The sequence below is a fragment of the Dermochelys coriacea genome, chromosome 5 (genome assembly GCF_009764565.3).
Source record: "Dermochelys coriacea isolate rDerCor1 chromosome 5, rDerCor1.pri.v4, whole genome shotgun sequence".
Taxonomy (NCBI): Eukaryota; Metazoa; Chordata; order Testudines; family Dermochelyidae; genus Dermochelys; species Dermochelys coriacea.
Genome location: NC_050072.1, coordinates 79,130,237 through 79,152,186, shown reverse-complemented (window position 1 = coordinate 79,152,186; position 21,950 = coordinate 79,130,237). Strand labels below are relative to the sequence as shown.

Sequence of the window (21,950 nt, the reverse complement as noted above, 5' to 3'; positions counted from 1 at the left end):
ATGCTATGAAAAATTATTTGTCAATACCTGGTTGTGGGGACAGTATAGAAGGCATGATGAAAACACTGATGATTATTTAAATTAAAAAGGAAAAGAATATAAGAGGACATAAGATAGAAGCAAATAACTAACAATTTAGTGGTAACCGCTCAAGTGCTTTTATTCTCCAGGACCAATAATACAAGAGCAAGGAGATAGTCAAAACAACATAGCAATCAATTTCAAATAAAGACCAAAAATGTAATAGTACAGTCAAACTGTGGAAGTCACTGAAGAAAGAACTAAGAGACAAAACAAAAGTTTAGGAAGATTAAAAAAATTAGACAAACATTCATGTTGTGACAGGTGCTGTAATCACATGCAGTATCTTTGAAGACCATATTGTATTAAATCTATGAATGGCTTATGTATGACTGTGTTTTACTCCCTGGGGGAGGGTCACCACAGCTCCCTCAAGAACTAAAAACAATGGGAAGTGATCACTGAGACTAAACGACTCTCGAGACATACCACCACCTGGAGTGGTTTGAATATACTGGTTCAAGCCAGGTTTTCCAGAGACAAACAGACAAAGAAAGGATTTTTGGTATGAAACAATAAGCTTGAACTGACACAGGGCCTTCTTTCTGATACAGCAGATAGACAGAACCTTCTGTCTAAGGGGGAACTAACTCTTGTGGATGTGTTGGAAAGACTTTGGCCTGCTAGGGACCCAGAAGACTGATGGTGTGTTTAAATCTGTTTTTTGTTGTTGGAGGGGTGGGGTTGGTATGTTTTCTCTGTAATACTTTTGCCTGAAGAATAAACATACTTGCTTAGAAAGAGCTGTGTGGTAACTTGTAACTGCAGGCAATACACTGTTTATAGCCCTTGGAGACAGGGGCTGACCTATAGGCAGAGTGGCTTGCTGGAGGTAACACAATGGATGGCAGGTGTAAAGCCTTTGGCTTGCTGGGCATAACACAGTATATTCCGGTTGTAAAGCCTTAACAGCTCTGGTCAGAAAGACGTGATACAAGAGTCCCTGTCCAGAGATGGATGATGGCTGCAGCCCTGAGCCCTATCTGGGCACTCCTAAAGTGGACCATGGTGGGTGGAGGTGGAATACAGGCGCAGTTACCCTGTAACTGTCACACGTTACTTGAAGTAATATGTATCTTCACCAATTAGATCAAGAAGCAGAGGGCTCTTAATACTCATGCCTCTAAATATAAGATAATTCACTAGTGGAGCTTGGAAGGGAATGTTCTTAATATAGTGGCCAGGAACAGACCGGTTTTTGTTCCTCCTTCCTCTAAATCAAGTGTAGTACACAGTCAGAGGCAAGGTCCTGGACTTAGGTGGATGAAAATGTTTTGTTGCAGCATATCAACTCCTATGTTCATGTGATGGAATATTTATTAGCTTCCTTAATTTTAGTTTGTCTTTTGGTTACCTATGCTGCATTGAATGCTGTCAGTTGACACATTCTCTTACTAATATTTGATAAGAAAAACTATCTGACTAAAAAAAACCTCTTCAAAGTAGAATTTTATTCAATTCACTAACACGCAAACCTAATAACTCTCACAAAAAAATCCTGCAGTCTCACCTCACATTTCAGAAGAGATTTGGTATCCAACGGTTTGGTTCTGTGAGGTACTGAGCAGTTCCTGTGGAACCCATGCCACTGAGGTCCGCAGTGTGCATAATCAAGTCCAGTGTGTTGCAGCGTGGTTTTACACTACTAAGGAGTCAATACTTTTGCAAAATATAATGTGAAGCATTTGGCAATATACCGTATAGTGCTATGAACAAAAATCTAAACCACACTGATCAAAATGAATGAACAAAGTAGGTGTTCTGATGCAGCATGCTTGATTTTTAAAAAAATCTTATGCTTACTTATGAATTCAATCTGTAAGGGATCTCTGTAATGCATCTTACATTAGTGAGGTTCTACTGTTTTTAGAAATGCTAAAACCTCTCTTTCTGCTGAAACATATAAATCTAACTTTTCATTTATATACAGCAAGGTTACACTGTAAGGTTTTTCTCTTTTTGGATGAGGAAAAAAAGAGTCATTCTTCTTTTACTCCCAACTCCTTTTTGAAAACATCCCCCACTCTCCCCCACCACTCCTTCAGTGAAATGAGCATGCCTAGTTACATGCTGCTCCGTAACTATAGGAGCAAATCAATAGCAGCTGAATGCCATCTGCTTCGGGCAGCAGAACAGCACCAAAAGTGTGAGCAATGCATCTTCTCTTATTGAAAGGTTATTTTATGCAAGTAAACAATTCATCGTCTTCTTGCACGCTTGATGCTCATTTACCACTTTTGATCAATAAAATATGCAAAACAACAAAAAAATTGAATCCTAGAGTAGTTCTGATGCCAGTGTGATAGTTAATCAATATCAGGTTTCTGTTCAGTAAGGCAAGCAGTGGGGGTACTCCTATTGTATGAGCCCATGAAACCTGAAACGTGTGTTGCCGTCTCTAAATACAATACTTTGTGAAAGTTAGAAACCGAACTTTAGCCAAAACTTTGGCTGCAATGTTTTAATGGTAAAATTTTCTAATACCCAAAGGGTACATGTGTCAGCCTGTCTGGTACTTTTACTAAAACAAAGAACTTGCTGAAATACTGTTGATAGAGCTACGGTACCATTAACATGAATATTTGGTTAGTTCATAGCCATTAAAAGACAAGCTTTGGACAGCAACCCATTCAGTTTCATTCTAAACCTGCTCTGCCTTATTAAGTCTTGGTTTTCAATGTATTCATGTTTCAGGTGAAGTCAGTTTTTCTGTTAAAAACAAACTGCTATGGGAATTTCTTTTGCACTGTGTTTCTTTTAGTCAGACCACAAACTGCCTTATTACATTAAACCTCCTGACAATTGATTCAAGAAGAATACTTCTCTCCCAACAAAGAAAACTACATCATTTTACACATATTGCAGAACAAAACCCTTCAATTTAAGCTGCTTCCTAAAATAATACAGAGCACCCAAAATGACAGAAGTTTTGTTGCTCATAAAAGCTCTCTATTCAAGTGGACAATATATCCTAATGCTGCACAAAAATGAACTTTAACAATAGATGGGTAGATGGCTATTTCAAAAAATGTACTACCAAAGAAGGAGGCAGCAAAAATTAACCATATACTGCAGGCTCAGGTCAGAAATGACATTAGATTTTCTCCATTACACTTTTCTGCTCAGTATACAGCAGCTGAATAAAGGGTAGAAGTATTAATGTTTAATCTTTGGACAGTAATAAACCTTAGTTACATTTGTGTATAAGAAAAAAATTATGCAGTCTAATTATTTCAGAGGATTATCAAGGAAAACAAGTCTAAAAATCTTAGTGACCTTTCTATAATGGAGACCTAGATTATTTTCTTTTATATTAGTAAAGACTGTCTCAATCCAGCCTCCACAAACTTTTCAAAGAAGATTTAATAAAAGACAACTGAACAGTGCTACATAGGAGAGAGAGCCATATAATCAGAAATAAACTTGTACTATTATTACTATAAATTTAGTACTATTGTACTAAACTTGTTACTTTTGTAACTTTCATTACAAAAAGCAGAACATATCATACATCCAAAGAGACAAGGAAAAATAAGTCCCTCACTTGTTCAGTTCTAACCCCCACAAAAGTGAGATGAGTCCATCCAGCTAATTGTAAACAAACTTGTACAGAATGTTTTGTTTTTTAGAATGAGCCTCTGGTAATTCAATAAAAACCTCATATTTGCACATATATAAATGTATCTTTATATATGTACTTACAATAGATCAACCGAAGCAACTAATTAAATGAAAACCTATATTTCTTGAAATCTGTGCCAGTTTTGTGAATTAAATGTTCTGTGAGCAAGAATTAAGAATTTTATTTGTTACAATCTTGCAAGAACTCAAACATTAGGAATTACATGAGCCAGCTCTGATTTCCACTTCATAAGGCTTGGCCTGAATCAATTTCTCTGTCTCTTCTTAAAAATATAAACTTAAAAAAAACCCCACAGGTACAAACTATAGTTTAACCACATTTATATAAACCAAGTGATTTTGATCAAATTAATAATATAGAACATGGTTGTGGAAGTGCAGTAGCTTTGAGTCAATGACCCAACTAGCAGCAAGGGTATAATTTAAAGGCAGAAATTTCCAGTGCATGCACCGTTAGCCACAGTGAACCTGTTACTGCTCTAAAGGGAATTGTTTGCCTCTTATTAGATTTTCTACAGCACAACCATAAGTGATAAATGTACTGCTGTACTCACTGTCAAGTTAATCAATGCTGCCAAAGTTTTGTAGACCTAACAGTAATCCATAAAGTGAGCAGCATTTTCTCTATCCCTATGACATCTCAGTCCACAGTGGGGATAGGAATCCTACAGCAACATCTTTTAAAAATAGAAAAGAAAAGAAAAGAAAAGAAAAGAAAAGAAAAGAAAAGAAAAGAAAAGAAAAAAGAGGAGGGCATTTTCAAAATTTGGCTTTAAATTATCAGTCTGTAAGGATTCTTTACCTATCGGGGAAATTGTTTAAAAACAAACGTTACAAAAATGGATTCAGTTAAAACACTAACAAATTGATAACTTCACAGATGATAGAACCTCATCTACAAGAAAACAAAAACAAACAAACAAGAAGAGCGAGCGAAAAAACCTTCAGAAGTATTCAAAGCAAAATTGCTGTACTTTTAGCACATGGTATGCTTATATCTCTAGTTCAGTGCACTTGCTCAAAAGCACAGTGCAGCAGTAATAAAAATGGCAATGTGGAAACAGAAAAGCTTGTCTTTTGCAACAGATCGGTGTAATGTAGAATACATGAAGAACATGACCATTGAGAAGAAGAAAAAACCTTAAGAAACAAACCACAATAAGAGCTGCCTTATAAACAAACTGCTGCCATGCTTTCACAAGCAATTATAGACATATGAAATATGAATTACAATTGATTTTTCTTCTAAGGGTCACTCTGCGCCATGTTTTACGCATTCTAGGCATTTCTTTGGGCAGCAAGCTGACAAGTTTTTACAGAATGAACTGAGCAATGTAATCCTTGCTCAATCACAGGTACTTCATTGTGGCTTCTGTTCCTTGACACTTGTCCCTCCCAAAACTCGCTAGCAAGGGATTTCTTGATAAAGACATGGAATGATGCAATTACTGGTAAAAAAGGCCCACATAACTTGACTAGCAAGCACTTATTAACCTTTTCTGTGCTGATGACAAATGAATAGCATCAGTCAGAGGACTCCATTTATTACTGCAGTTCTATAGTAACTTCTCTTATTTTTCTATAAGGTTCCACATCCTTATTACTAAAGAGATGTAACTTGTCCAAGCAAGGAATAATTTTGATATCAAATTGTGGGTTAAATCCTATAAAATAATTAGCATTTTTAAAATTAAAATCAAATTGCCCGAACATGAAAAGTTACAATACCCTAAGCTGTTCTCAGTAAGCTGCATGTTTCTGGTGAATACAGAGATGACATTCAATATTTAAAACTAAGAACAGTTTTTTTGTAAACAATATCCATATATTTGGCAATAATATATGTCCTTTACTCAGCGAGGGGAGAGAAATTTGAATCTTCACCAATAATACAAAGGAGGCTGAAGCTGAGATTCACTAAAAGACTGTATCCTCAGGTTCTGGCTGTTCTGGTCACACCTCCTTCTCCACCTGTGTCGCTCACTCTGGAGGCACAGTTTCTGGCTGTGGTTTTCCCAGGCAAAGGAATTTGTAAGTGATTTGTGCTGCAACCTCCCCAGTGAAAATTCTGCCACCAAGGACTCTGGTTTAGTTACTAGCAGGTTTTGGAATTTGAAACTGAACTGAAATTATTATTTTTGCCACATTCCTTGGTATTCTACGGGACGGATGGGGTATTAGCACAGTGTTGTAGTAAGTATGCTTACATGATCCATGGATGTATAAGCTCTAGAATGCAGAGTAGATATAGCTTTAGTGAGACAATAACCAGAATACTGTGTCCAACTTTGGTATCTACATAGATGCTGACAAAGGATTCAGAAGAAAGCTACAAGAGTGATTTAAGGTCAGGAAAATCTGTCTTTACAGTCAGAGTTCTAAGAAGTTCAATCTATTTATCTTATTGAAGAGAATGTTTAAAGGTGATTGGATCATGGTCTATAAGTAATACACATGGGGAGAAGATTTATAATAGTAGAGGGCTCTTTAATTGAGCAGAACAGAGACATAATGAGATTCAATGGCTGAAAGCTGAAGCTAGACAAATTCACTCTAGAAATAAGGCTTAATTTTTTAACAGTAAAGGTAATTAACCATTGAAATAACTAGCCTATGGGATGTGGTGGATTCTCCATCATTTGAAGTCTTTAAATCAAGACTGCATTGTCTTTCCACGTGCCTAGCTCAACTAGAAGGCCTTGATGGCTTGATGAAGGAATTGTTGGGTGAAATTCCATGGCCTGTGTTATGCAGGAGATCATACTAGATTAACATAATGGTCCCTGCTGACCCCAAATTCTATAAATCTCTTACTATTATTTCTTGTTTTTCATTGTGTCTGCATATGGTGTGGCATGGGGAACTGTAGCTTTAAATGGTTTAGCTTCTCAGATAGGAAGTCTGAGGGAGGGGTGCTGCAGAAGCACATGTTCTGTTATGGACAGGCAATTGGGAACAGCATCACCAATAAGGAGGATCTCTAGAATGGAGTATGAACTCCATTGACCACGTGCACATCACTGGGACAACTTTTTCCCACAGTGGACAGAGAGGGTAATGTTGATTTTCCTAGAACAGATACAACCAATATGGTTGCACTGGTGTCACAAAGAGGAGTTTTGTCCACGTAAAAAAAAAATACGTAGATTCCAGTTGAACATTTGCCTTAAAAGTCCTGTTTGCACTACAGAAACGGCTGTTTTAGGAAAACAGTTTTAAAAACCAGTTTCAAGTAGCAGTGCTGCCAGTACAGATGGGCCACAGATAGATAGAGAATTTTAAAAATCCATTCTGGACACTAACTCAAAAGTTGTTTATAACAGAATTCCACCCTATTCACACTGACAGTACATCTATGCTAGCTGAAACAGTTTTATAAAACTGGTTGGAAATAGCAGTTTCTTTAGTGCATATAGGACCATGGATATACTCCGCTCCTTTTTTCCAAATGGAATAAACTACAATAATTTTCCCTCCAGCCCTTGTCTATACTAAAAGTAGAGACACATTTTGGAACAGACCACTTCTTCTGATCTAGTTAGAACAAATGTCATCAGCTTTTCTGTAAATACAATATGTGCCAACTATGTTTATCCATCAGCACTAACCATGCTTCTTACTCATGTTTATATCAGTAGATTCTGGGATAATCTGGGAATTTATCTGGGGCCCAGAGGACATGTATGCTGAGTGACACCAAAAGCAATACAATCTGGGATATCCTGCCCCATGTACAGCTGGGAGGAAGGAGGACCCGCCAAACTGGTTACTTAAACAGAGCTCCCTAACTGTGCTTATGTTGCAGAAACTAAAAACAAAACAAAACAAAACGAAAAGATCAAACAAAACCCAGTGTGCGAAAAAAGTAACAGAAATAAAACCATGTGCCACTTTCGATTCCGGGCGAGGGTGTAATACTGACTAGCTACTATGGTTACTTAACAGCAAATTAACCATGCAATGCACAGATCCAAACCACGTTTACAGTCAGTCACACCCACTAACACAACAAACTCCATTGGTAGTTGTAGACTAAACTGGGCTTTATTGAAAGCTTAAATGCTGTAGGAAGTAATAACTTTTTTGACAAGACCTTAATTGTGAAATCTGTCATTTTCTATGCCTGTTATTTCCTGCACCCTCTGCCTGTTTCAAATCCCCTAAGCCAGTGGTCCCCAAACTTTCTGTGGGAATAGCATATTCCTATTCCCAGAAGACTTAAAACTCACTGCCAAAATGCCACCAAGAAACGATAACGCTTTTCGGCGGCATTTCGGTGGCACGGTGTCCTGCGGGCTCACACAACTGCCCCGGCGGGCAGCAGTGCGCCCGCAGGCACCGTGTTGGGGACCCCTGCACTAAGCCATCCAGTTTCCTACTGGAGTTTACTTCTTTACTGTGTACATAACACATACTGTGTGTTAAGGGATGCATATCCATGATTTATCTTAATGGTGGCCTTCTCTGTACAACCTATGTCCTAACATTCTGAAAAGAGGGACTTAAAGAGGTGAGGTTTAGAACTCTCTTTTCAAAAAGAAATTAATCAGACTAATTTTAGTGCCACAGATAAAATTTCTGTTTTGTGCTAACTAGGGGAATAGGGTAGGGAGTAGGTACTAAAATAGTCCTTATTTGCTTTATGTAAAATTTGCATTCATTGATAATGTTGGCTCGCTCTTTTATACTAAGCCTTGAACTAATTGATCCCAATTAATCTGTTCCACTCTTTGATAGTTTATTTATCAGATTGGGAAAGATAGATTTAATGGTGCCCGCTTGAAACAGGTTCTTTAATTGGAAATACTAGAGTGTTTAGCTTGCTTTGTACTCTAGTAATTAAGGATAATTTGGAAAAGTGTTTTTTTTTTACCCCCAACTATAGTCTCCTTGATTAGATTTCTAAAGAAGCAGACAAAACAAATGACAATACCACCTAACGATATTGGTTCAAATAAAAGCCCAACAGCCAAATTACTTACTATGAGAAATGTGAACCATCCCCATCAATTTCAATGTTGTGTTACATTTATTTCACTGTATCTTTGCTTCCTGTGTAAGTAAATGGCAATGTTTCTTACAAAATGCATAGTTCTATACCTTCCTTTATACAATTATCCATTCCCCAAATAAGCCAAATCAACAGAAGAAATTATTTTTCTTGATTAAGCGCCCACATTTCTCTTGGGATGAAACAAAACAAACAATTAATCTTTCCTTGTTTGTTCTCTGAAGAACCTGCATTCCTTAAATGTACGAAAATCAAGGTACCTGTGGCAGTCAGTTGGCAGCAATTAGGCTTGAGCTGAAAATGAATGGACTAGAGTCAGAGTGCCTAATCGGCTGAGAGTTTCTACAAGAGGGCAAGGTTACGCCAGGAAAATTCCCTTGCTGTGGAAATACTGTTAAGAATTACCATTTGACTTCAGCATAATTAACAAGGTTTGGGAATTTATATGAACTAAGTAATTGGAAAGAATTAGCAAGAGATATATACATTAATCTTTACCACTTACAATGTAGTTAATGAAATTAAAGGTTCCAGTTCTACTTCATGCTTGGTTTAGTTTCTGCAAACTTTTTATTTCACCTGTAGATCAAGAAAAATACACTAGATAAAAAAATATACTAGGCAATGGTAGTGGAGAGTAGAAGACAGGGGATTGTGTTGCAAAAGTGAGAGAGTTTTCACATTTATACTATTTGAAGATTTTGTTATGCATGGATGATAGTATTTACATGTGCACCACTGAACAAACTTCATGACATTTATGGGTGTTAATGGCCACTGAACAATAACTTGAAAAATCCATACCACAATTTATAAATATGGAAGTCATTAAGCTAAGCCAGTGGTCCCCAAACTGTGGGGCATACCCCCCTAAGGGGACACAGAGGAACCTTCAGGGGGGCACATGGTGGGACCTGGACCAGCCTCCACACGGTGTGGGGAGGGAGCATCACCCAGCCCCACTGTGGCCCCAGCCACAACTCCACTCCATCTCCAGCCCAGCTCTGGCCCCAACCGCAGCCCAGCTCCAACTCAGCCACAGCTCCACTCAGCTCTGTCCAAATTGCCTCTCCGCCCTCAGGCCAGCTCTATCCTCGTTCCCTCTCTACCCACAGGCCAGCTCCACCTCTAGTCCCAGCCCCCCCGCACACCTAGTTCAGCTCTCAGCTTTGCCTTCAGCCCAAGGTCCTCTGCTGAGCCAACTGTGCAGTAATAGAGAGGGGAGGGGTCACAGACAGATTCCATTACTATTAAGGGGAGATGGGAGGGCATGGCCAAAAAAGTTTGGGCACCACTAAGCTAAGCATATTTATTTCTCCGTCACATTCAGGTTAATTCAAACCTACCTTAACTAAGACGTGTTAAACCAAAAGGCCTCCAAAAAATGAATTCTGTTATCCTAAATTGTGAATTACTAGTTTTTGGATTAAGCAAGCAGTGAAATGTAAAAGCTACTACTGCAGGTTGGATTTTCAAGGTTTAGATTGAGGAATCAGACACAGTACAGAAATTAACAAATATTTGTGATTCTCCTGTCCTACATTTGAGGAAGAGAATATCTCCCCTTAATTCATCCTTAAAGCCTTTAGCATTTTTCTCAAAAGAAGCTATATATATTGCTAAGGAAGGAAGACAAATACATGTGTATTATGTTCAGGATAAAATGCATAATTTAATAATTGAAGTCCAATTATATTAGAGAGTTCTGGTGACCACAACAGGATTCCTACCTTCTTTCGCACCACCTCCAACTCCAGCTATCAACTTCCCTCACCCACCTGTTGCCTAACTACCACCAGCACAGTTTTCACCTCATGCTCAAGCAGCCTTTCTTGACCTGCAAGGGCACTTTTATGTCACTCATCCAATTTTACATTCACCACTGTTGGAGTGGCAGCACCAGAGTTAATGCTGGCTTGATTTAACGCTTCATGTGTGTTGCATTATAATGTGATTTACATATTTTGTCTTTTAGCATGGCTTGCAATATATTTAATATTGTAGTAAGATGATTATTTATTGTTATTTAATAACACTAAACTATACACACAAAAACTACATGAGTGGTTTTTTTTTTTAATATGCATATTATTAAGGTTGCAAAGTCAACACTCAAAAGTTAGGAAATGCCGGAATTAAGGTTATGTGTGCAACCTTAATTCCACCCTCTTGTACATATGCATTATGACACAGTCTATAACTACATAATCACATGCTATTTTTTCTACATAACTCCTGCTTTAGTCAATGCACAGGGTGGATGGTGCTCAATTAACAGCTAGCTAGTCAATATTTTGTTTCCTCTTCAATGTTCAGTGTGTGGCCTGAGGATGTATTTAGTGCACACTATTCAAACTTCATTCTGAAGACAGAATTATTAATTTCCTCATGAGCTTTTCTGTGACGCTCACCATTATAGTATCTAAGTGTTTCACAAACATTAATAAATTTATCTTCACAATACACTTATGAGGTGACAGGGGAATATTATCTCCATTTTACAGATATGGAGTTAAGGTAGAGAGAGATTAACGTCAAAAGTATCAACTAATTTTGGAAGGCCTACCCGACACATCTAGGATGTGAGTTTCAGAGTATGTGGCACTATACAGTACTTAATATATTCAAAGCACAGATCCCACAAACTTAAGCTGCAGCTATGAGTGCTCAGCACTTCTGCAAATTAGATCCCAGGGTCTCAAGTTGGGCACCCAGAAAATGAGGCGCAAACAATTACTGACCACCCGTAAAAACTGTGGTTTAAGTGACTTGCCTATTATCACATGGGAACTCTGTGGCAGGAGCAGGAATAGAATCCAGTTCTACAGGATACCATTCAACTGCCTCAATTACAAGACCATTCTTTCTTTTCCTGCTATCCCCTGGCCTCATTCACTGCACACCCTCCAACTGCTGCAACAAATGCTGCAGGGGGTCTTACAGACAACGTCTTTCACTACATGACCCTGACTCATCCTAATAGCAAGGCCTTTCTATGCACTGAACAAGGCAGGAATCCTGTGGAAAAAACAGTATGTGATTATGTAATTATAGATGGCAACATAATGCGTATTCACAAATTATCCCAGTTCTCCTCACATATACAATATCCAGCATTAAAGCTGCAAAGAAGAGAATGAAATATACTACTCATTACCCTTAATTTAAAATGCAATATATGGTTTTATACATACAGGAATTTGCATCACTAGCAAATCAACTTCCCCACTCAGCAATAATTCACTTAGAAATGATTCCGTACAGTTACTAAGAAAAAGAAATGAAATTTTAAAAATTCCCCCTGCAAAGGAGTATTCAAAAAAGTAAGAAAGACTACTGAGTTGCCAAACAATAGGAATGTAAGTATCAAAAAAGACAATATATGCCATAACACTGATTGTATTTTAAAATGTGTACATTCATAGTCAGATTGTCTAAAAAGATTTGGAGAAACCTAGTCAATTCCTGCAGTAATACAGCCTGAAAACATTTTTCTCCAGGCAAATTTGTCAAATCTAGTAAACACTCATGAATGGAAGACAGCATGGTTTAGTACATGGATTCTCAATCTGAAGGGTCATGAACACACATCCTTTCTTCATAGCTAGATGGAAGCGGGATCCCAAAACTTTTTAATATTGTAGAACGAGCCACAGTATGGAAAAGGTTGACAGTCATTAGTCATTATTACAATCTACATACCACACAGACTATGCAGACAGCTTGTGCCACACACTCTCAAAGAAACTGCGGAACCACCTGATCAACATCCTCTACAGGAAACAGAGAAAGATTAAGAATGAGCTCTCAAAACCAGGTACTCATATAAAGAACCAACCTTCCACACAAACTTCCTCGTGGCTGGACTTTACAAAAACTAGACAAGCCATCTACAACTTTCTACTTTCAGCCATCTACTTTGCTTCTCTACAAAAGAAAAAGGACACTAAGCTCTCGAAACTACTACGTTCCACAAGGGACCACAACAGTGGTTCCCTTAACCCACACAGCAATATTGTTAATCTGTCTAACTATACTACTTAGCCCAGCAGAAGAATCTCTCCTATCTCGGGGCCTCTCCTTTTGCCCCTCCACCCCCATGAACATGATACAGTCTGACCTAGAATCCTATTTTCGACATTTCCAACTCAAGGAATATTTCCAACACACCTCTAACCAACGTATTAACCCACAGGGACCGTCCTCAACACTACAAAAAGAAGGATTCTGGGTGGACTCCTCCTAAGGGTCGAAATAACAGACTGGACTTCTACATAGAGTGCTTCCGCCGACATGCACGGACTGAAATTGTGGAAAAGCAGCATCACTTGCCCCATAACCTCAGCCGTGGAGAACACAATGCCATCCACAGCCTCAGAAACAACTCTGACATCATAATCAAAAAGGCTGACAAAGGAGGTGCTGTCGTCATCATGAATAGGTCGGAATATGAACAAGAGGCTACAAGGCAGCTCTCCAACACCACTTTCTACAAGCCATTACCCTCTGATCCCACAAAGTAACCAAAAGAAACTACAGCATTTGCTCAAGAAACTCCCTGAAAAAGCACAAGAACAAATCCACACAGACACACCCCTGGAACCCTGACCTGGGGTATTCTATCTGCTACCCAAGATCCATAAACCTGAAAATCCTGGATACCCCATCATCTCAGGCATTGGCACCCTGACAGCAGGATTGGCTGGCGATGTAGATTCCCTCCTCAGGCCCTATGCTCCCAGCATTCCCAGCTATCTTCGAGACACCACTGACTTCCTGAGGAAACTACAATCCATCAGTGATCTTCCAGAAAACACCATCCTTGCCACTATGGATGTAGAAGCCCTCTACGCCAACATTCCACACAAAGATGGACTACAAGCCATCAGGAACAGTATCCCCGATAATGTCACAGCTAACCTGGTAGCTGAACTTTGTGACTTTGTCCTCACCCATAACTATTTCACATTTGGGGACAATGTATACCTTCAAATCAGTGGTACTGCGATGGGTACCCGCATGGCCCCACAGTATGCCAACATTTTTATGGCTGACTTAGAACAACGCTTCCTCAGCTCTCGTCCCCTAATGCCCCTACTCTACTTGCACTACATTGATGACATCTTCATCATCTGGACCCATGGAAAAGAAGCCCTTGAGGAATTCCACCATGATTTCAACAATTTCCATCCCACTATCAACCTCAGTCTGGACCAGTCCCACACAAGAGATCCACTTCCTGGACATTACCGTGCTAATAAGAGATGGTCACATAAACACCACCCTATATCGGAAACTTACTGACTGCTATTCCTACCTACATGCCTCTAGCTTTCATCCAGATCACACCACATGATCCAGCCAAGCTCTACGATATAACCGCCTTTGCTCCAACCCCTCAGACAGAGACAAACACCTACAAGATCTCTATTATGAGTTCTTACAACTACAATACCCACCTGCTGAAGTGAAGAAACAGATTGACAGAGCCAGAAGAGTACCTAGAAGTCACCTACTACAGGACAGGCCCAACAAATAAAATAACATAACGCCACTAGCCATCACCTTCAGCGCCCAACTGAATCCTCTCCAATGCATCATCAAGGATCTACAACCTATCCTGTAGGATGACCCATCATTCTCACAGATCTTGGGAGACAGCCCCCCAACCTGAAGCAAACATTCACCAGCAACCACAAACCACACAACAGAACCACTAACCCAGGAACCTATCCTTGCAACAAAGCCCGTTGCCAACTCTGTCCACATATCTATTCAGGGGACACCATCATAGGGCCTAATCACATCAGCCACACTATCAGAGGTTGTTCACCTGCGCATCTGCCAATGTGATATATGCCATCATGCCAGCAATACCCTTCTACTATGTACATTGGTCAAACTGGACAGTCTCTACGTAAAAGAATAAATGGACACAATTCAGACGTCAAGAATTATAACATTCAAAAACCAGTCGGAGAACACTTCAATCTCTCTGGTCACACGAGTACAGACCTGAGAGTGGCTATCCTTCAACAAAAAAACTTCAAAAACAGACTCCAAGGAGAGACTGCTGAATTGGAATTAGTTTGCAAACTGGATACAATTAACTTAGGCTTAAATAGAGACTGGGAGTGGATGGGTCATTACATAAAGTAAAACTATTTCCCCATGTTATTTCTCCCCCCACCCCACCCCCCACTGTTCCTCAGACGTTCTTGTTAACTGCTGGAAATGGTCCACCTTGATTATCACCACAAAAGGTTTTCCTCATACCCCCCTTCCTTCCTGCTGGTAATAGCTCATCTTAAGTGATCACTCTCCTTACAGTGTGTATGAAAAAACCCATTGTTTCATTTTCTGTGTGTGTGTGTGTGTGTGTGTGTGTGTGTGTGTGTGTGTATATATATAAATCTCCCCACTGTATTTTCCACCGAATGCATCCGATGAAGTGAGCTGTGGCTCATGAAAGCTTATGCTCATATAAATTTGTTAATCTATAAGGTGCCACAAGTACTCCTTTTCTTTTTTGAGTCATTAGACCAGGGGTGGGCAAACTTTTTGGCCCGAGGGCCACAACTAGGTTATGAAACTTTATGGAGGACCGGGTAGGGAAGGCTGTGCCTCCCCAAACAACCTGGACACTGCCCCCTATCCGCCCCCTCACTCCCCCCTTCAGAACCAGTGACCCATCCAACCCCCCCACTCCTGGTCCCCTGACTGCCCCCCTCCCGGCACCCCACCTCAATCCAACCCCCCCCTCCCCGCTCACTGTCCCGACTGCCCTGCTCCCTATCCACACCCCTGCCCCCTGACAAGCCCCCGGGACTCCCGCCCTCTATCCAACGCCACCTGCTCCCTGTCCCCTGACTGCCCTGACTCCTATCCACACTCCTGCCCCCCGGGACTCCCACCCCCTAGCCAACCCTCTCACTCCCCGTCCCCTGACCACCCCCCACCCCAGAACCTCCGCCCCATCCAACCACCCCCTGATCTCTGTCCCCCTGGACTCCCGGCACAACCTGCCCCTTATTCAAGCCCCACCCCGACCCCTTACCACGCCACTCAGAGAGGCAGGAGCTCGCAGCCACACCGCTGCCCTGCTCGGCAGAAGCGGGGGGTCAGAGCACTGGTGGCACGGCGTGCTGAGGCTACTGGGGAGGGAGGACAGCGGGGGAGGAGCTGGGGACTAGTCTCTCCATCCGGAGCTCAGGGGCTGGCAGGACGGTTCAGCGGGCCACATGTGGCCCGCGGGCCACAGTTTGCCCACCTCTGCATTAGACTGTAGTGGCTTTAGAACTGGACTGGGAATCAGGAAACAAGGGTTCTATTCCTGGCTTTACCACTGACATGCTGTGTGGCTTGACCAGATCATTTATCTGTTTTGCCTCCTACCCTTTGTCTTGTCTGTTTAGACTGTAAGAACATCAGGGCAGGAACTGTTTTTTACTATGCACACCACTACCCCAATATAACGTGACCTGACATAACGCGGGTTCGCAAACAACACGGTAAAGCTCCGACACGCTGCTCTGAGCAGCGTGTTAAGGGGGCCGGGGCCGAGGGGTTGGATAAGGGGCAGAGGGTCTCGGGCTCCCCCCCCCAGGTCTGGGAGGCAGAATCTGGGGAGGCACTTTTGGGGGCCCTGCAGTCCCAGAGTGGTCTGGGGGATTAGCGGGGGGCCAGGAGCAGCCCGCTCTGCTTCCCTCGCCCCGAACCCAGTCATGTCGCTCAGGGGACAGGGCTTGGGGGAAGGGATCCCCGCACAGTCACCGGCAATGGCGGAAGCGGAGCAGCCCTGCCTCCGCCCGCTCCACTCCGTCAGCTCCCAGCCATGGCGCTCCGATTCCTGCCGCAGGTGAGTGCGGGGAGGTTGGGGAAAGGACCCCCTGGCAGGAAGCGGAGCGCCGCAGCTGGGAGCTGGCGGAGTGAAGCCGGCTGAGGCCAGGCTGCTCCGCTTCCTGCCGCTGTGTGTCTGTCAGGGGGCGGGGTGTGTGGATAGGAGTCAGAACAATCAGGGGACAGGGAGCAGGGGGATTGGTTAGGGGATGGGGTGTCCTGGGGGTGATTAGGGACAGGTGTCTCTGGAGGGGGCGGTCAGGGAACAAGGACGGGGGGGGGCCAAAGCAAGTTCAATATAATGCGGTCTCACCTATAACGCGGTGAGATTTTTTGTCTCCCGAGGACTGTGTTATATCGGAGTAAAGGTGTATCTATATAGCAACTAGTAATACTAGAATGAAAAGAAAATGAGAATTAAGTATATCAGTAACCTTGTCTCTAAAATTGTCCTGAATTTTTATTAAAATTTTGCTTTTTTAATGAACAAAATTTGCTTTGAAACAAGCCTGAATAAGAGTCAAAAGTAAACCACTCAGGAAATAAAAGAAAAACTTCACAGAGCCCAATTCTGTACAGCAAATAACAAAATAGAGGTTATTTTAAAATATACAGCAAATAAAAAATAAATGAATTGCAAAACACACAGTAATACCACCATTTTTCAAAACTGCACTGTTATTTTCAAAGTAAGCAATAAGGCTAATTTTTTTAAACCACTGCCAGCTTTACTAAAACAAAAACCAAAACAAACAAGCAAACAAAAAAAGCCAGGAAAGTCTCTTCAGGAACTGTTTTCACAAAAGGCATGTTTTATAAATATCTGTCCTTTATGTTACCAGTAAAATTATTTTTACCATACCTTTTACCTCTACCATATGTGATCTGCATCTGCCAACTACATTCTTTAAAACCAAAAGCCATCTAAACAATTGTAAGATTCTGTAACAAGCACAACGAAACAGGTATGCACAACAGAATTTGAAAACAGCTTGTAGCAACAATGATAGATTTAAGTTATTAACAGATCAAAAAAAGATGGATGGTGGTTTGCTTTTCTTAATCTACATCATCATCTAGATCTATTTAAAGATATGTGGTGCACTAACAAACTTAGTTAAAGTTTCGATAAAATCAGTAGAATAATCTACCCTGTTATATTGAGTCTGTATCAATCAATAAAATCACTTGTACTAGGAAAGTACTGTTAAGTACTGACAATCCCAGCCATTAATATTATTTAACGCTCTGTTTACAATCTTTAATGAGGACAATAAACATTTTCTCTCTTTACACTTATCATACCACTGCTTCTAGAGCTCCACATAGCTGGAGTGCAGTCTTGATTACTGAAGACTAAATGGGGGCTGCAGGAGGAAGACTGACTAATTTTGGATAATTGAGGGAATTTTCAATGTGATTAATAGATATTGGGTGACACAATCTTTTTTCAGATAAGAGGGAGTTCCAGATAAAATAGCAGTTAAACTGTATTTCACAAGATTAAAGTTTTATATTCCCTACGTTTTTATAAAATTAGATCTGCTTAACACATGCACTCACCTAGTATTAAAACAAAATCCCATTCATCTTGGCCTCAAAAGCTATGTCTACACTGCATCTGGGAGCGAGCCTCCCATCCTGTGTAGAGAGACTCATGCTAGCTCGCCTTGAGCTAGCACACCAAAAATAGCAGTGTGAACATTGCAGCTTGGGTGGCAGTTGGGCAAGGGAGTCCATCTGACCCTCTAGATCTGAGCTTGAGTGGCTAGCCCAGATCTGTGGGCTATAATGTAAAGCATTTGAATTTATGCAGTGGTCAGCATTTACAAACATCATCACTCAGTGGCATGTGAAATTCCACAGATTCCCTGTGTATTTAGAATAGGAAATAATGGTGGTAACTGTTTGGTATTCTTTTTTGTTTTTTACAGAGGTGATCATTGTACACACCTGCCGCAATTTAGTGAAGCACTTAGGTATACATTTAATGTAACTGAAATGTGCTTAAAGTTACACTTAATCACATGCTTACGTGTTTCGACAAACAGGGATGGTTTCCTGAGCTGGGACCAGTATGGAGTATATGTCTCAGCACAGGAGGGAAAATGTAATGGATATGAACACTCAGAGTTAATACATGTGATATAAATTCTACCTCATGGAAATAGAAGAAAAGATTCTAATGGCTGAACATTTCTGTATTCATGTCCTTGTTACTATTTGATTCTGGAACTGTTACTAAGTCTATCCTATTTCTGACGCTTAAGATATGTTTATTGATTCAACCCAGTAAAAAGTATCTTCCTTTTATTTTTCCCCCAAATACTATAATTTCACATCACTCCACAATACAGGTTAATAGGTTTTCCATCCCTATAGATATTGATGGGCAACTTTAAAAAAAATGTTTAAAGTATAATTAAGGTACAAATGGTGGAGTTGTCAAACTGTTCCAGTTACAGAGGCGGGCTTACGGACTGCTTCTGGTCCTATATGACTATGTAGAATTACAACAACCCCACTCACTAAGTACCATCTCCATTCTACATACAAGGACATTCCAGTTTCTGTTCTGCCTTGGTAGAGACAAGGTTGACCTATACATGCTACTGTGGGTTGACCTCACTGATATTTTTTCCTCAACCATAGGCAGAGAATAGAAAAAAAATGGGGGGGGAGGAGATACCCTACTTGTCACAGAGGACTTAAGTCCTCTATTTTCAGGAATCTTCTGTTCCTTCTGCAATCAAGAAGACAATAAAGCAATATTTCAGCCACAAGCAGTAGCAGAATACTCATTCTTTATTCAGAGACAAAGCCCTAGGAAATGTACAATGTCAAACAATTATGCGTTGGAAGAGATGGACAAGATGACTTTTCTACCGCAGTGCACAGGCCAACCTTTGGTCTCACTCAAACTGAATAGTATACTACAGGGCATTCCACTTTCTTCCCTGCCAGAAGACCCACAGCACTGACTTAAATGGCCAACAGCAACTAGATCTGCTAAGCAATGCAGGACCTATTAAATTCCTCAACAGGCAGAGTGCTGGAGAGCTCTTCCTCTTCACAATCAAATCCAGTGAGAGACAGAATTAAGAAAAGAACTGAAATCAAAGCTTTCTTCTTCTCAGACTCAGAAGCTGAAAAGAGTGACTCTCTTCTGCATGGAATGACTCAAGATATTAATATCTTTAAGTTTGAAATTGCTAATAAAACTGGTTTTTACAAACTCTGAAAAATTCTAGTTCTTCCTGAGATTTTTAACAGAAGGTATGCAAACTTCCAGAAAATAAAGGTGGATCTCTGGGGTGCTGTCCTGAGCTTGAAAAGCTGCTTGCATCAGCAAATCTTCCATTCCTGCACAAGGCTTGGGCAACTCAGCTTGGTGTGAGCAACCTTGGGTGACAATTATTTATGTCTAGAAAATGAGCTCTCTTACTGGTGGAATTCATTTTGACAAGTCAAAATATCCCTGTAGCACATTTAATTAGGTTTGTTTATATTTTCACATAGTTCGGTCTTCTTCCTATACTTAAAGACAGTGAAACAACTTTAGAATTCACCATCTTGCATTAATATTGGTGCCAACAGAGTCATTTTAAAATTTTCATTCACATGCAACAATATTTTCTATATATTTTATCCAAACAGCATTTATTTTTATTTCATCTTTAATATCCTGATGCAATGTTTGTTGGAACAACTCAAAAGAGCCATCAGTTGAAATCAAATTTGGCGCTGAATTTTCAAAAGGGTCTCCAGCCTCCCTTTTGCAGCTGCAATCTGCAAAGTGTGTATCTGCATTTTTCACCAGCAGTTTAATTGTTTCCCAAAAATGGGTTATATAAATGACAAAGAATGAAAAATACCCTCCTTCCTATTTCAGATCGATTTTTTTAAAATTATTTTAATAATTAAACCTAACACTCATAATTCATCCTCTGTTTACAGATCTTGACTCCACCTGTAGGTCTTTTATGAAAGAAACTCTCTAAGACAGTGAACGGGGAAAAAACTGGATGCTTCATCCTTAGCTGCAGAAATCTTGGCATATGTTATCTCACATCTCTTTTGGTCTTTATAAATTGCAGAAAAGACTGTATGTTTATTATCTTTTCAAGGGGAGACCCACATTCTGGAGAATTATTGGGATGTGGCTCAAAAGTATTTGTCAGATTTCTAGACTGTTTACCTAGGTAGAAAACAATCTTGAGTCAACAGTTTTCATAGGATTCACACTTTGTTTTGAAGATTTGGATTCCTGAAACTTCTGAAATGTTCCAGGGTTAATTACCAAACCTTCAAATCCCAAGGGGTTTTGACTCCTAAAATCCATTTCCCCCAGTCTTTTCTCTAGGAGTCATGACTGCCCTCTTCATGGAAGCACGAGATCAAATTAAAGACTAGTAGGTTATTCTTAAACAGTATTAGTTCCTTCACCTCAATCAAAAGAGATGCATTACCTTTGAATACAACCTCTCCTGATAAAAATCTGCATAGCAGTACTAGCTCTTTATTCACTAAAGGCCATTGAGATTTTCTCCATTCTTCACAGTGTGAAAAAAATCAGAGGCTTAGTGTAATTCTAGATTTTAAATGGTCCAATTTCTTCACTGAATACAAGAAGTTCAAAATGATGTTCATCTAGGGAAGTAGTTCTCAACTGGGGTGTGGGGGGGAGCAGCGAGGTTTCAGGGGGTTTACCAAGCAGGGCCGGAATTTCACTTGCTGGGGCCAAAGGCATAAAGCTGAAGCCCTACCACATGGGGCTTAAGCCCGGGGCCTCAAGCCCTGCCACCCAGGGTGAAGCCATAGCCTAAGAAACTTAGCTTTGCCGGGCCCCCTGTGGAATGGGGCCCTGGGCAATTGCCCTACTTGCTACCCCGTAGTACTGGCCCTGGCTTTTATATTCAGAAAAAGAGCTGTGGCACAGGTGGGCTGTGGAGATTTTTTTTTAGCATGTTGTGGGGGCCTCACAAGGAAAGTGGTTAAGAACTCTTGACCTAGGGGAGAGAAAGGATGGATCAGACACTGAAATAGAGAAGGCATCAAAATGGGATTCAGGATACTTGGGTTCAGTTACCAACTCTGCCCCATACTTCTTGTCTGACCTTAGATAACTAAAATGAGGATAATAGTACTTCCCTTCCTCGTGGGTTGTGTGTTGATACATTCATTGTTTGATTCATTCAGATGCTATAGTGATAGGGACCCATAAATGTACTCAAATAAAATGCCAGCACTTGTGTATTTTAACATGAAGTTTGCAAAAAGAAAAGGAGTACTTGTGGCACCTTAGAGACTAACAAATTTATTAGAGCATAAGCTTTCGTGAGATACAGCTCTTTGTTTGCATAATTTAAGGTCACCT

At 40.5% G+C, this 21,950-nt stretch overlaps 1 protein-coding gene across 1 annotated transcript in view; it reads right to left on the bottom strand.

Annotated features, from left to right (window-relative positions):
• The window catches only part of SNX24 (sorting nexin 24), a 145,549-nt gene that overhangs the window by 27,902 nt on the left and 95,697 nt on the right, over positions 1-21,950 (bottom strand). The window lies entirely within an intron of this gene.